The sequence below is a fragment of the Charadrius vociferus genome, unplaced genomic scaffold (assembly GCF_000708025.1).
Source record: "Charadrius vociferus isolate BGI_N301 unplaced genomic scaffold, ASM70802v2 scaffold15, whole genome shotgun sequence".
Classification (NCBI taxonomy): domain Eukaryota; kingdom Metazoa; phylum Chordata; class Aves; order Charadriiformes; family Charadriidae; genus Charadrius; species Charadrius vociferus.
This window is the reverse complement of record NW_009650064.1, coordinates 14163546-14176703: the sequence shown is the minus strand read 5'-3', so window position 1 is coordinate 14176703 and position 13158 is coordinate 14163546.

Here is a 13158-nt window from a genome sequence, read left to right as displayed (position 1 = left end):
CGGGGCTGATAAAAGATAGAAACACCAGCTATCAGGGTCAGTTCAAGGGTGCTATAAAGAGAACCAAATCCCAATGAAAATAGATAAAATACCACTGTAGTTGCTAAGGTACCTTAATCTGATGAAAGCTAAGTTGTGTGAATTTTTTTAAGGGTTTATCATTCTTTGCACTGGTCCTAAAGTACAAATATGCAATCTAAGTAACTGGAAGAAAGTTAGAGAAGAACTTAGGAATATAGTAGCTGGTCCATTTGAGCACATCAACTCTGTCTTCAGGCAAGTTTAGGCTGGAGGAAAAATCAGTGGATAACTACATCAATTTGCTAGGATGTCTTTCAATCAGTCTATCAAGATCTTTAAGGCTTCTGATAAGGGCACCCTTTTGGCAAAGCCAAATATAGAAACTACTGTACTTTTCTGGTTGTCAAGAGATCATTTAGAAAAGCAAATTCACATTTATTTTCAGTTCTTTGGGGGAGTACTCTGTAATGGAAATAGGTATATCTTTATAATACACTAATATTTTAAAGTCTGTGAGAAGTTATAAAGAGACACAATAGTTAGTTCACTAATGATAATTTTGTATTCTCAGAATTATTTGCTCCAGCTTGTTTTGGCATTTTTTATAGAAAATATAGAAAATATTTCTATAGAAAATATGGGAGTGAAATTATACAATTCTATTTTACGTTCCTTCTGTTTTTGTCTGTTATTCACTGCTTTTATCTCAGCAGATGATGCAGCTGGTAACCAGCTTCTGCCTTTTAATGGAAAGTTCATCAGCATAAATTGGAATTCTGTGTTTCTTATCCCTGGTGACTCTGCATTGGTTGCAGTATCCAAGATGGTTCTGGTGAGGTGACAAAGTCAACTAAATGCTCAGTCTTTCAGCAATTTTTGTGGCATTTTGAAATCTTTTTTTATCAAGATGCCTCAAGGATGACTATGCTATTCCAAGCAAATTCTTTAGTGGTGAGGACTGCAATTAAAATAATTAAGATTTGAAGCTTCTGTATTTGCAGCTAATAGGTGAAAGTCACATCTAATTTTAACTCTCAGAGTATGCCTAAATTAATCACATTACTCTAGCCCCAATTGTATTTGAAAACTCCTCTCTGGACTTAATATCCTAAAACGAGTTTGTATTCTTCTTGTCTAGTATCCAGATGTGCACCATTTGGAATAGAACAAAAAACATAGCACATCCTGTGCAATGTGTGGTGCATGAGTTTCCAAAGCACTGACTGAGACTACCCACACAGCTACTCTCCCTCTTCTGCTGCACAAGAAATGCATGAGAACCACAACGAAAAATAGAAGCGTTTGATTGCAGGTTTTTTAATTTCTTTTCCAACCTTTCAATCTTTCTAGATTTATTTTGTAAATGGAGAAATATATGCAATATCTTCACAGGCATGAAAAAAACACCACCTAAATTTCTGTTTGAGTAAATAATGTAGGAATACTTAACATATTATAGAAAGATTTTTCAGCTGACAGATGCTTTACAACCTGGGAAACTACCTGTGTTTTATTCTGTCCCAATGAATGCTTAGAATTCCTGTCACTATAACTAGCATGCTTTTAGCCTCTGGTTTCAGATCACTGATAACGCAATGCAAATTCATCAGAGCACAATGTAGGTGAATGCAGAACTTGTTAAATGAATGATCTCAAAAAAGAGTTAGTCAGTGGTAAATCATCATCAAATGGATGTGATCCTAGGAGGCTCCTCAGGGATCAACATTAGACTCAGTGTTATTCAACATTTTCACCCATGAGTTAAAACATAAACATAAATCATTCTTAGAAAATTTGTGGGTGGCAGAAAGATTGGAGAATCAGTAAATAATAATGAGGACAACAGAGCCATACATTGTGCTCCGAATTGCTGGTAAAATGAGATAATTCAAAAAATAATAAAAAAACCAACCCATGTTGCAACTCAGTCAAATGCAAAACTGTGCATGGAAGCAAAAGATCCAGGCCAGGCCAGCAGGATGGGTATCTTTGTCTGGGAATACATTGGCGGGGGAAGCTGTAAGCATCATAATGGAGAGGTAAACACAGGCACAGTTCTGAAAAACAGCAATAGGAATCCTATAAATAACCAAATGAAAAACAGGATTTTGAATTTTTATATCTTTATTTGGCAATAATGAGATGGATAAGAGAATACTTTGTCCATTTCTGTTGTCCACAGTTCAAAGAGTTTTGGTTTGTTTTTTTCTTTTTTTTTTTTTTTTTAATTTGGAGATATTGTAGAAAAGAGCCACAAAATGATTCAAGGTTGGGTAAAATGCCTAGAGTGAGAGACTTTGAGAGCTTGGTTTGTTCAGTCTATCGAAAAGAAGATTGAATGGTGACTTGACTGAGAGGTAACTGTGAAAGTATAAGTACTCTCACAATGAGAAAACACAGAGTACTAAAGTGCTCTTTAATCAGGCAAAGAAAGGGATAACAAGAACTAATAGCTGGAAGCTGAACTAAGCCACATGTTAACCATGAGTGGTTAACCACTGGAACAAGTTATAAAACGGTATGATCACTTCCCTATCTTTTAATGTCTACAGATCAAGACAGATTCTCTTTCTGGAAGATATGCTTTACCCAAACTCAAGTTATTGGCCCCAGTACAGAACAACAGGATAAAATGTGAAGGCCCATAATGGAAAGCCAATAGCATAACATAATGACCTGTCCTGGTGTTAACCTCTATGAAAAAATATGCCCAGATGGTAGCCCCATTGTGCATTTCTCAAATGCCATTTGTTATGTCTAAGACCAATCCTTGTACTGCTTCTGTCTGAGACAGTCTAAATTTTCAAGTAAGTTTTAAATAACACTGTAGCAAAATGTCTTTCGAAAATGTGTTCTGGAGAAGATGCACTAGAATGAAAGCAGGGATATGATGAAAAGTATTTCTAAGAATTAAAATGGTATTCGTAGTTGAAGCGGTCTTGTCATAATTGGTAAGCATTACTTAGTCCATTGTCTGAGCAAGTAAGCAGTTCATATCAGGGCTAGTTTTGTTTAAAGAAAACCTCAGCCTAGCTTTATATTTCCTAGTCTTTTCTGTCAGTAAATGGGTCACCTCCCTCTAACACAGCTGTGACAGGCTCAATAGTGTGGTTTCAGGGTATCATCTTTTCAGATGACAGAGTAAACATACTCATTTGCTATTCCAGGGTGAATGAAAAAGAATTGTGGATCATCCTCCATAGATAATCAGAACTCTCTTTCTGTCTGGGATTGGAAAAAACATTAACTCCAAATCACAGAAATATAAAATGTCTTGATGCATGTGAAGAGAGCATCATCTAAATTTCAATTTGAACAAATATTGCAGATATACTTGACATACTGTAGAAAGGCTTTCAGTTGATGGGTTAGGGACATGCACTGCTTTACAACTGGGGCAACTACTGATGCATTGTGGAGCTGCTGGATTGAAGGATTAGGCAAAAGAGTAGGGCTATTCTGCCAGATACAAAGAAGCTTTAAGCCATTGGTAAATTAACAGAAACGGGTAAGGTAATAACATCAGTATATAATATGTGTTTTCCCTAAGAAGAGATAACAGAAGAGAATAGAAGTAATCAACTACGGACTTGTGATTATTCATAAATATTGTGAAGAGCAAGAAAGGCATTTTTTCCTTACAACAAATCAAATACAGGGCATGCTTTTCATGCAGAAGTTGATCAAATTTAACAATATCAATTCAGAAATTATCAGCGTTAGAGCCAATTTGCAATCAGTGAAGTAGTGCAAAGCTGTCCTAACTCCATCCAGGATTTTACTTAATTCTGTGGCTCACTGTAGTTTAAATTTATAATGGTTTGGACCTATGGTATATCAATTTTTAATCAATTCTTTCTAATATGGTATAAAATTATGTCCACCAAGGCTATAGAAGCAAATATTTTCTAAATACTAAAGAAAAGGGGAGGAGAACTGGAGAAAAATATGTGGCATAAACAAAAATGTAAAAGCAGTTATCAAGGACTATATAATCTCTGTTACAAAATACATTATCCAGGTGCTGATTCCCTTCAGCTTCCAAGCTAACTGCACTTGGGTAGAATCTAACCATTGTCACTGGACCTTCAGGCTGAAATGCAGACCTAGATATCTTATCTCCTGGTTTTCTTTGTTCAGGAGATACCATTCTTCAGTGGCCCTTGCACACTAACAGAAAATTCCTAACCTTTGAGTTACTTGTGGATGATATCCCAAGAGCTTCAGCCAACTAAGGTATCCCTGTCTAACCCTTCTGGCCAATGTGATGGAACAATAAGTAGCCTGGCCTCTGCATCATAGATTTTCTTTTTAAAAAAAGGAGGAACAGTTCTTTGAAAGTTTGAAAGATTTTGCAACACACTGTTCCGCATTTAGTTCTCCTCTCAGCCATCCGGATATCGCAAGCACATCAGGAGGGTGACCTCCTTCCATGTGACTCTCTCCTGTGAGTTTTTCATACTTGTGGCACTCTGCTCTTCAGCAGACATGAGTTTTATGAATGTCTGGGTTAGCCGCATTTAAGAAAGTGGTTCTACACAATTCTTTTTGGGTTAGTGGAAGAGAAAGGACAGCAAACCAGAGTCAACCTCTCCCCTGCTCCAGGCCTGGGACCTCATTCACTGCCACATCCTTTGGGTGGAGATACCACTGCTTTTGGGGTCATGGTCTTAGCCAAATTGGTGAAGTTAGCCCAGTTATTAAAATGAACCTAAAAAATTACTCATATATAAGAAGAAACAATCAGTGAAGGGGCTTAAACTTCGGGAAAGATAGCCATCAATAAGTCAAATTTCTTTCAGCAACAAACATAACTGCTGATAATATGAATATATTTTACTGCTATAAAGCAAGAGAGCTGATACTCTGTGCAGTAGAGGAGTCTCAGTTGTTAAATTTAGGTAGGGAATGAAGTACACTTGTCAGATGAGAGCAGATACCACTTTCTTTGTGATAGAAATGTATTCCCAGATAGAGCTGTCAATTTAGTAGATGCTGAATTGGTGCCGTGATCAAGATGAATGCTTGTTTCTTAATAAAACCTTGTGTTGGGTAAGTAAAGCAGTGGCCTTCACCTCAGGCACTTCATTAACTGAACAACCAACTGATAATGGACCGTTGCATCATTATTGCTTAAATAATGATGTTATACTGAGTGAATGTAAAGCAGCATTGTTTGGATGTAGGAATATACTTATGCCCAGAAATACCTTAGTACTTATTTGCTATATGCAAAGGTTTTGTTATTTGCAAACCAGTATTTTAGGGATATTTCTACCTGCTGATTTTCCAGTTTCCATTGGATGTTTCTCAGTAGATTTAATCTTTATATAATCAGTTAGATTTTGTCTTCTCCTGTCCAACATTCCAAACAATTTGGGTGATATGCAGGCTTGTTTTGATTGAATTGCCTTCCCTAGGTCACACGTTCATATCTTGTTTATAATTCTCCCTTTACAGTGAAATCATTCTAATCTATCTTAACTTCACTGTAGTACCACATGGGGAACTGCCAGTTAAACAGGGTAATTAGCACAAGAATTGTAACATTGAAAAAATGGCTTAAACAAGAGACAAATATGACTTCTGTTGAAAGGAAGTCTACAAGGTTGGAGAAGTACTACTGGAATTCCTCAGAGGTTGGTCTTAGGACCAGTATTATTTGATATCTTCATTAATGGCTTTGATACAAATAGTGGCAGTGTGCTAATGAAATTTTTCTGATGACAAAAACTTTGGCAGAGTTGCCAATACCGAGGAGAACTGGAATATCATACAGGAAGAATTAGATGACCTTGACGACTGTAGTAATAGAAGCAAGATGAAATTTAATAGTACAAAGTGTAAGGTCATGCACTCAGGGACTAATAACAAGAATTTCTGCTATAAGCTGGGAGCTCATCAGTTGGAAATAGTACAGGAGGAGAAAGACTCAGGTTTAATCAGTCAATCACATGATGATTATCACTACCAGTGTGAAGCTGCCATGAAAAGGAAAGTGTAATCCTAGGATGTGCTGGGATGTTTTCTAGTACTGGTAGAGAGTACCACTTGCACAAGGTCTTGGCAAGACTGCCTCTGGAATAGCACATACAATTCTGTTGCAAGACAATTGCATTCAAACCAGAAGTGCTTCAGAGAAACAGAAAAGAGATGTTAAGAAGCACATGTAACACCTGAAAAGCCCCTTAACTTCTTTAGCTTAGCAAAATGGAAGCTGAGAGACCACAGATGTACTTTGTAAATACACCATACAGCAGGAGGAGAGCTATTTAGGCTAAAGAAGAATGAAAACTAACTAAACGTAAATGAATTCACGTGGAAATTTGCAGAATGCTTATAAATATGATGTGTGTAAAGTTCTGCAACAGCACTAATGAGAACTAAAAACCATCTGCATTTGACATAGAGCTCAAGAAGTTTACAATGAGATTACATGGTGAATTTGACCCCAATAGTCAGGGATTCCTTCCTTTCCTACTGCCCTAAATCTTTAATGGCTATTACCAGAAAAGTTTTCTGTTAGTGCCTCCATTTAAACTGAAACTGATATAATGGATGGTTCAAATCCATTGCCAGTCCCATCATGCTCTATTGAAGGGTTTCAGTTAAACTTTTTTTAAACTGTAGTTCAGTGGGAATGATTGATGCTGACAACCATGTTCAGTTAATATCCTGCAGTATACAATTATTTTCAGCCAATGGTGAAGTGCTTTGGTGAATGCGTAAGTAACCTTTTACGTGAATTAATTTGTATAAATATTGTAAAGACATCAGTTATAGTAAAATATGCACTTTTTTAAAAAACCCTACACCTTCAGCTAAAGATTTTGAATTAAAATTTCTTAAAAGTATTGAAAAAATGAAGTCCAAGATAATATGAAAAATTCTCTGATATATTCCTCTTGGTAGCTGTGTACCAAAGAGGATGATTAGTCATGGACCTATGCAAAGTACAGCAATTTCAAGGTGCCCAACAACCACAAAAAGAATTTCACATCTAGACTATAATGAGAATATCCTACAATAATTCCCCGTCTTTCTAACTGTGTGTGAATGAATGACGCGGAGATGTCTTCGAAAATGTTTTGCCCAATGGACTCAGTTGGACTCACATTAAGTGGCAGAAAAAGTGACATATTTGTACTATTGCTTTGGGCATGTTCAAACAACCTAATTTATTTAAATCAGATGTATTTCCTCAATTTTGGCTTTAAAAAACAACAGCCTGACAGTTTGATATCTTGGATGCGGAGAAGACTTCATTGCCACAGAAAAGATCTGTGTTTGGAAGCAGCACAAAATTCTTGCTCCTGGGACAGTGCTCCATGTTATGCCGAAGTATTCAAAGTAGTGGAATGTAGTTTTTTTCAAGACTGTTATAAGAACATTCTTTGTGCTTATGACTATGGGAATAAGGAGGGTGTGGAAAAGCAAGTAAGCCAACTAAAGGGAAAATAAATGTAAAAGCAGAACTAAATTTCAACACAGCATGAAGGAATAATGAAAATTAAAAGGCCCTGCTCTGAAGGGGAAGAGTCCAGTTGAACATCCTTTGCTTGGAAATGGTAGATGAGAAGACAGGAAATACAATGTGTGTAAAGACACATTTTCAAACTCACATGTTTTCATTAAATCATCAACCGTTAGACTGCAGATATAACTCCAGTATATAAAGACATTTTTATATTAGATTTATGAGAAAATATGAAGTACGGAAAACATGCAGAAAAGGACACAGTATAATCATTTCAAAGAATCCACGGGAAATGTACAAGACATCACTTAACACCATTTTTCTTTTTGAAGTACAAATACAGTATGGACTTCCTAGTGAAGTATATTATTTTTAAGCAGTTACTGTGTTTTTCTGATTAAGGAGCACACTTTTAGTCCCGAATTCCTATATTCAGGTAGATCTTGGAAAAATATAATTAGGATATTTCTTTTTCTTCCTGGTTTATGTTAACTTTTTTTTCTTTTTTTTAGGGAAATATACTTGTATGATAACAGAATAATTTCATTCTGTGTCACCTCTGTTGTCCTGTATTTTCTGCTACTATTGGACTGTATATTTTTAGACTGGGAGAAGAAGAGAAATTATATATAGCAAGCAATTAAGACCTAGAATTTTCAAGCTGTCATGGCAGATTATAGAAGAAATTGTATCTTAGTTGAATCTTACCAGTATATAATGTCATTTCTCTGTAGTCCATCTGCCTATAATCCACTGTAAAAAGTAAATAAAGACCTTGAGCAATTTTTTCTCAGCTTTAGTCTGTCACCTCACTGTTAGGGAATGCAGAGTCAGGAATATAGTAGGTGGTATATAAATATGAGCATCCTTTCCTGCTTTTTACTTTTAACTTTTAGCAAGAGGCAAATTATTGTTGTCTTTACATGAGGTATATTGCTGGGAGCTTGTAGGGCTATGCCAACAATCTCAGGCACAGCACGTTTAAGAGTAACATTGTGACTTCTGGAAGAATCAGGTAGTATTGTCTTTTGCAAAGACTTGGCTGCCTGGACATAACAAAGCCAGCAAAATGACTAAATTAATATGGTGGAGTTGTTATATATTTGAGAAGATAAAATTTGCAGAGAACGTGTTGGATTACAGCTGCTACTGAATGCATGCAGACAAGATAAAAGTAGCAGTGTTCATGTGGCAACATGATCAGTGGGTACAGGGTTTCCAGAAAATATTAGGGCTCCTGTTTAAACCATGGCAGGAAGAATGCAATATTCTGAGTACTGGTTTGTATTAAAAAAGATTGGATAAGTAAGCAACACAAAGGTGGGCCACCAAAGGGCAAAATAAATTCTGAGAATGAAAAATAGGCCCTAAAAAAAAGACAGGCACCTAAATAGATTAATAGACTAAATAGAACAGATAGATAGACTACAAAGAGTTAAGATGACTAGGTAGATCAGAGTCTGTCACCTCAGAGCTAGACAGGAGAGCCATACACAGTAAAACAAGCCAAAATGGCACTAGAAGAAGAAACCCCTATGGGAATAGGATTGTTACCTTTGAAATGGACAAACGAAACACAAGCAACGACAGAAAAGCCACCCCAGAGCTGTCTTAGTCAAACAGCTGCCAGGCATGCCCACTACTGCCAACAGCAGCCCCAGGACAAGAGTGAAACTGGTCAAACTGGCAGAAATCAGGCGGGTGGAAGCCCTATGTGCCACCAGTGGCAACGGAATTGGGCTTAAAGTTTACCGAGTTTGCTTATACCAAAGCAAATGAAGAACACAGCAGTCCTGGGAGAAAGGGAAGTAAAGAGACTGTCCACAAATATTTGCGAAGAACAGGAAGAACTCGCTCCAAAAAAAAAGAGAGCAAACAGAGCTACACTGCTGGAAAAAAAAAAAAAAAAGCAGCCTAGAAAAAAACATCAGGAAAGAAAGAAAATGAAGGAAGCTTCTGAAGCGTAAAATGGGATGTTCAGAGATTTTTTTGAGAGAAGTGTGAGCTGGCAAACAGAGCACAAGGCAAAGACAGCACTCAGAACACAGGCTGGGGTGCAAAACAGAACAACAAAAAAGGGCTTGAAGGAATTCTAAAATTCCAAGAACTGGGAGGGGAGGGAGGGGGGGCAGAATATATATATATGTGTGTGCGTGTGTGTGTGTGTGTGTGTGTGTGTGTGTATAAGCCTGTACCACCTAATTCTAAGGACAGAGATGTCTATGTTCTAGGTTCACAGATATTCCGTTTGTTCCCATCCTGGGTCTTAACAGAGAAAAATAACATCGTTTTTAAAAGCAGTAGAACTATTACCAAGCTCCAATCTCACTCTGACGTCAGAATTTTCCAAGATATAAGTTAAAGATGACAGTGAAGTCGTTTAAAATTGTAATTTGTAATAAGTGCTTTGGGAAGTTTTTAATATTTGTTGTGTTGACATCTCCACGTGAAAGCAATGGACATGTTACCAATGTTGTAAAAAAGTCAAAATGAATAAATCTTTTACCAACGGTGTTGCTAAAGTTAAGTCACCACTGAAAAAATTGGTGGTTGCATCACTTTTGAATGGTTTACAGACATCAATCTAAATTAATACATTAATTTGGTGGCATTGTATAATAAACTCTGCTCTACAGCTGGTTTTTTGTGATAGTCTGAGGAAACATCCATGCAACACTGCAGACCAGTTCATCCTACATAATCTTTACAAATGTCTTCTGGCAAAAGTGGAAGTGTTTTTATATGAAAGCCATTGGATTTGGTTCGTAAGAAGATAGCTGTGATCCCGTGGTTAGGACAGAGTTCTAAATTAAAAACCTTATTTTTCTCCCTCATTCTGGTACTATCCTGTTACACGACTTTGACTAAGACATGTAAATCTACTTTTTAAGTGATATGGGATGCAATTCAGAATGCCTATTGGCAGATTTTCAGCAAGAAAAGAAAAAAGAGATATCAGAAATGAACAGAATAATGTGTTAGTGTCTCAGAATTGTTTTTCTTTCCAAATAGGAGTTACGTTGTTTACTTTGTCTTTATAACTAAAGCTCTGGAGTGTTATAAATGCAAAAAGCAATATGTAAGTTCTCAAAATTATTAATTTTCACCAACCGCTTTTTAAAAAAATAGTTTATTCATTTTCATTTGTTCGAGAACCAGTTCTAGACATTAATTTGATTTATATTGTACAAATGCTTGATATAAGTTCCAGTTTAGAAAATAGTGTCTCTATACTAAGTGAATTGAGCAAAAAAGCACTACAATGGCCAACTTATTGCCAGACATTTGATCACATTTAATCAAACAGTAGACTTGTCATCTGCAAAAGAAAGAAATTTCAGTACAGCATTTAAAAACATACATAGGAATGTATCAGCAGCTGAAATTACAGATCTTTTAAACCTATTAACATTTTACTAAGTTTGACCTTATAAAAGAAGAATTTAGGGTGTATTCTAAGTATCCAGCTTTTATTTCTTGTATATGTTAACAAGCATGACTAAGGTTGCTGTGGTAACTTGTCAGTTTTTCCTTAATAGTCATATAAAGCTTTCATTAATGGCCAGCATGAATTAGACCTTCCCGTGGGCAACTTGAACTCAAGCACGGACTTTTATTAAGGATTTTTTAATTGAATGAACAATTTTAATTTTTTAAAAAATAATAGCTGTTTTTCTTCACGTTCTTTCCCCCATTTAGCTTCTCTGATCCTGAGGTGCTACTTAAGGGCATAATTAGTAAACATTTGGGGCTAATGCCCAAATATTACATTCAAAGACATGATTATATTTTCCTTTTTATCTAAGTTTTAATTTTGCTTTCATGATCATGAAGACTGTAAGACACATTCAAATCTTGAACTTTTTCAGAAATGTCTGATGATTTAAAGAAAAAAACCATACGTTTTAGCAACAAAAAATGAAGGTATGCTAGTACAAAACTCAGAACTGTCCTCTACGGTACACGAATAAGATCGTGTTCGACTTTGTTATAAGGAATTTATTTTTAAAGTGTCTCAAGCTGATGAGTAAAATCTCAGTTTCTGCTTTCAACAATAATACCTTGTGTCAGCATCCTTTCTGATCGTTGCAAACCACAATCTATAGTACAGTGTCTGGGAATCAGTAGGAGAAAAAAAATCAGGAAAAGGGGCAAAACAAATAAACTACCCAAACTATCTCCCTCGTATTTCCAGGTAATTTCAAGAATAACAGCACCAAATAAGTCCATTCATCTGTGCATTTGCATCTTAAAGCAGAGAACCCACTTGGTAAAGATATCTTTGAAAACAATAATAGCAATAATAGAAAATATTTCTGTTATGCTTGTCTAGTCAAAGTACCATGAAAACATTAGCTGCACCGACTACTTCTCAGCACCACTGATAAACCAATATGTACATGCTGTATGTGGTAATGATGAAACAGAGGCGAAGTTGAAACAGCCAAGGCTATATTTCATATGACTGATGGAGACATCAGAAGTTCATAGCAGCTGATCCTACATTCAGCCCATTAAACTATGGAAGAATACAAAACTATTGCTGAACATAGTAAGAAGTGATAACATTTCCTAAGTCAAAAATAAACAATCTAGTTTGTTTTAGTAAGTTCTGTATAGTTGATGCCATTATCTGTTAAATGAGAGAAAAACTGGGAGGGTTTTTTGGCTACTAAGAAAGAGCTAATGTTTTGTGAAAGATTTTATGGCCAGGACACATTACAATTCTGATTTAATGTAAATTGCATCTAACCTAATGGAGACCAAGGCAACAAAGGGAACCTTGTGGTTGGTGTCCAGTACAGGCCACCTGATAGAGGGGAGCCTAGTGACGAAGGCTTCTTACTCCATCTACAGGAGGCATCATGGTCACAGGCTCTCATCCTGCTGGGGGACTTCGGCCACCCTGACATTTGCTCGACAAGTAGCACAGCAAGCTGTAGGCAATCCAGGAGACTCCTGGAGTCCATTGAGGGTAACTTCTTAAGCCAGGTAATAGACAGGCCTACCAGAGGGGATGTGATACTGCACCTGATGGTTACCAACACTTGTGACCTCATGAGTGACATCAAGACTGGAAGCAGCCTGGGCTGCAGTGATCGTGCGCTGGTGGAGTTTGCAGCTCTGAGGGATATGGTCAGGGGAAGAGTAAAGTCAGGACCCTGAACTTCGGAAAGCAAGCTTCCAGCTCTTCAAGGAGTTAGTCAATAGAACCCCCTGGGAAACTGCCCTCAGGGACAAGGGAGCAGAACACAGCTGGCAGATCTTTAAGGACCCTTTCCATAAAGTGCAAGAGCTCTCGATCCCCAGATGTAAAAAAAATCAGGAAAACTGGTAACAACAGATGAGGAGAAGGCTGAGATACTTTTTTGCCGCAGTCTTCACTAGCAACCTCTTTTCCCACACCTCTCAAGTGGATGGACTGCAAGGCAGGGAGTGGGAGAGCGAAGTCCCTCCCACTGTAAGAGTAGATCAGGTTCGTGAGCACCTGAGGAACTTGAACATAAAGAAGTCTGTTGGACCCAACTAGATGCATCCCTGAGTCCTGAGGGAATTGGCTGGTGTAGTTGTCAAGCCACCCTCCATATTTGAAAAGTCAAAGCTATGCTAACAGACATGGAGGACCAAGGGCAAGTCCTACCTGACCAAGCTAGCGGCCT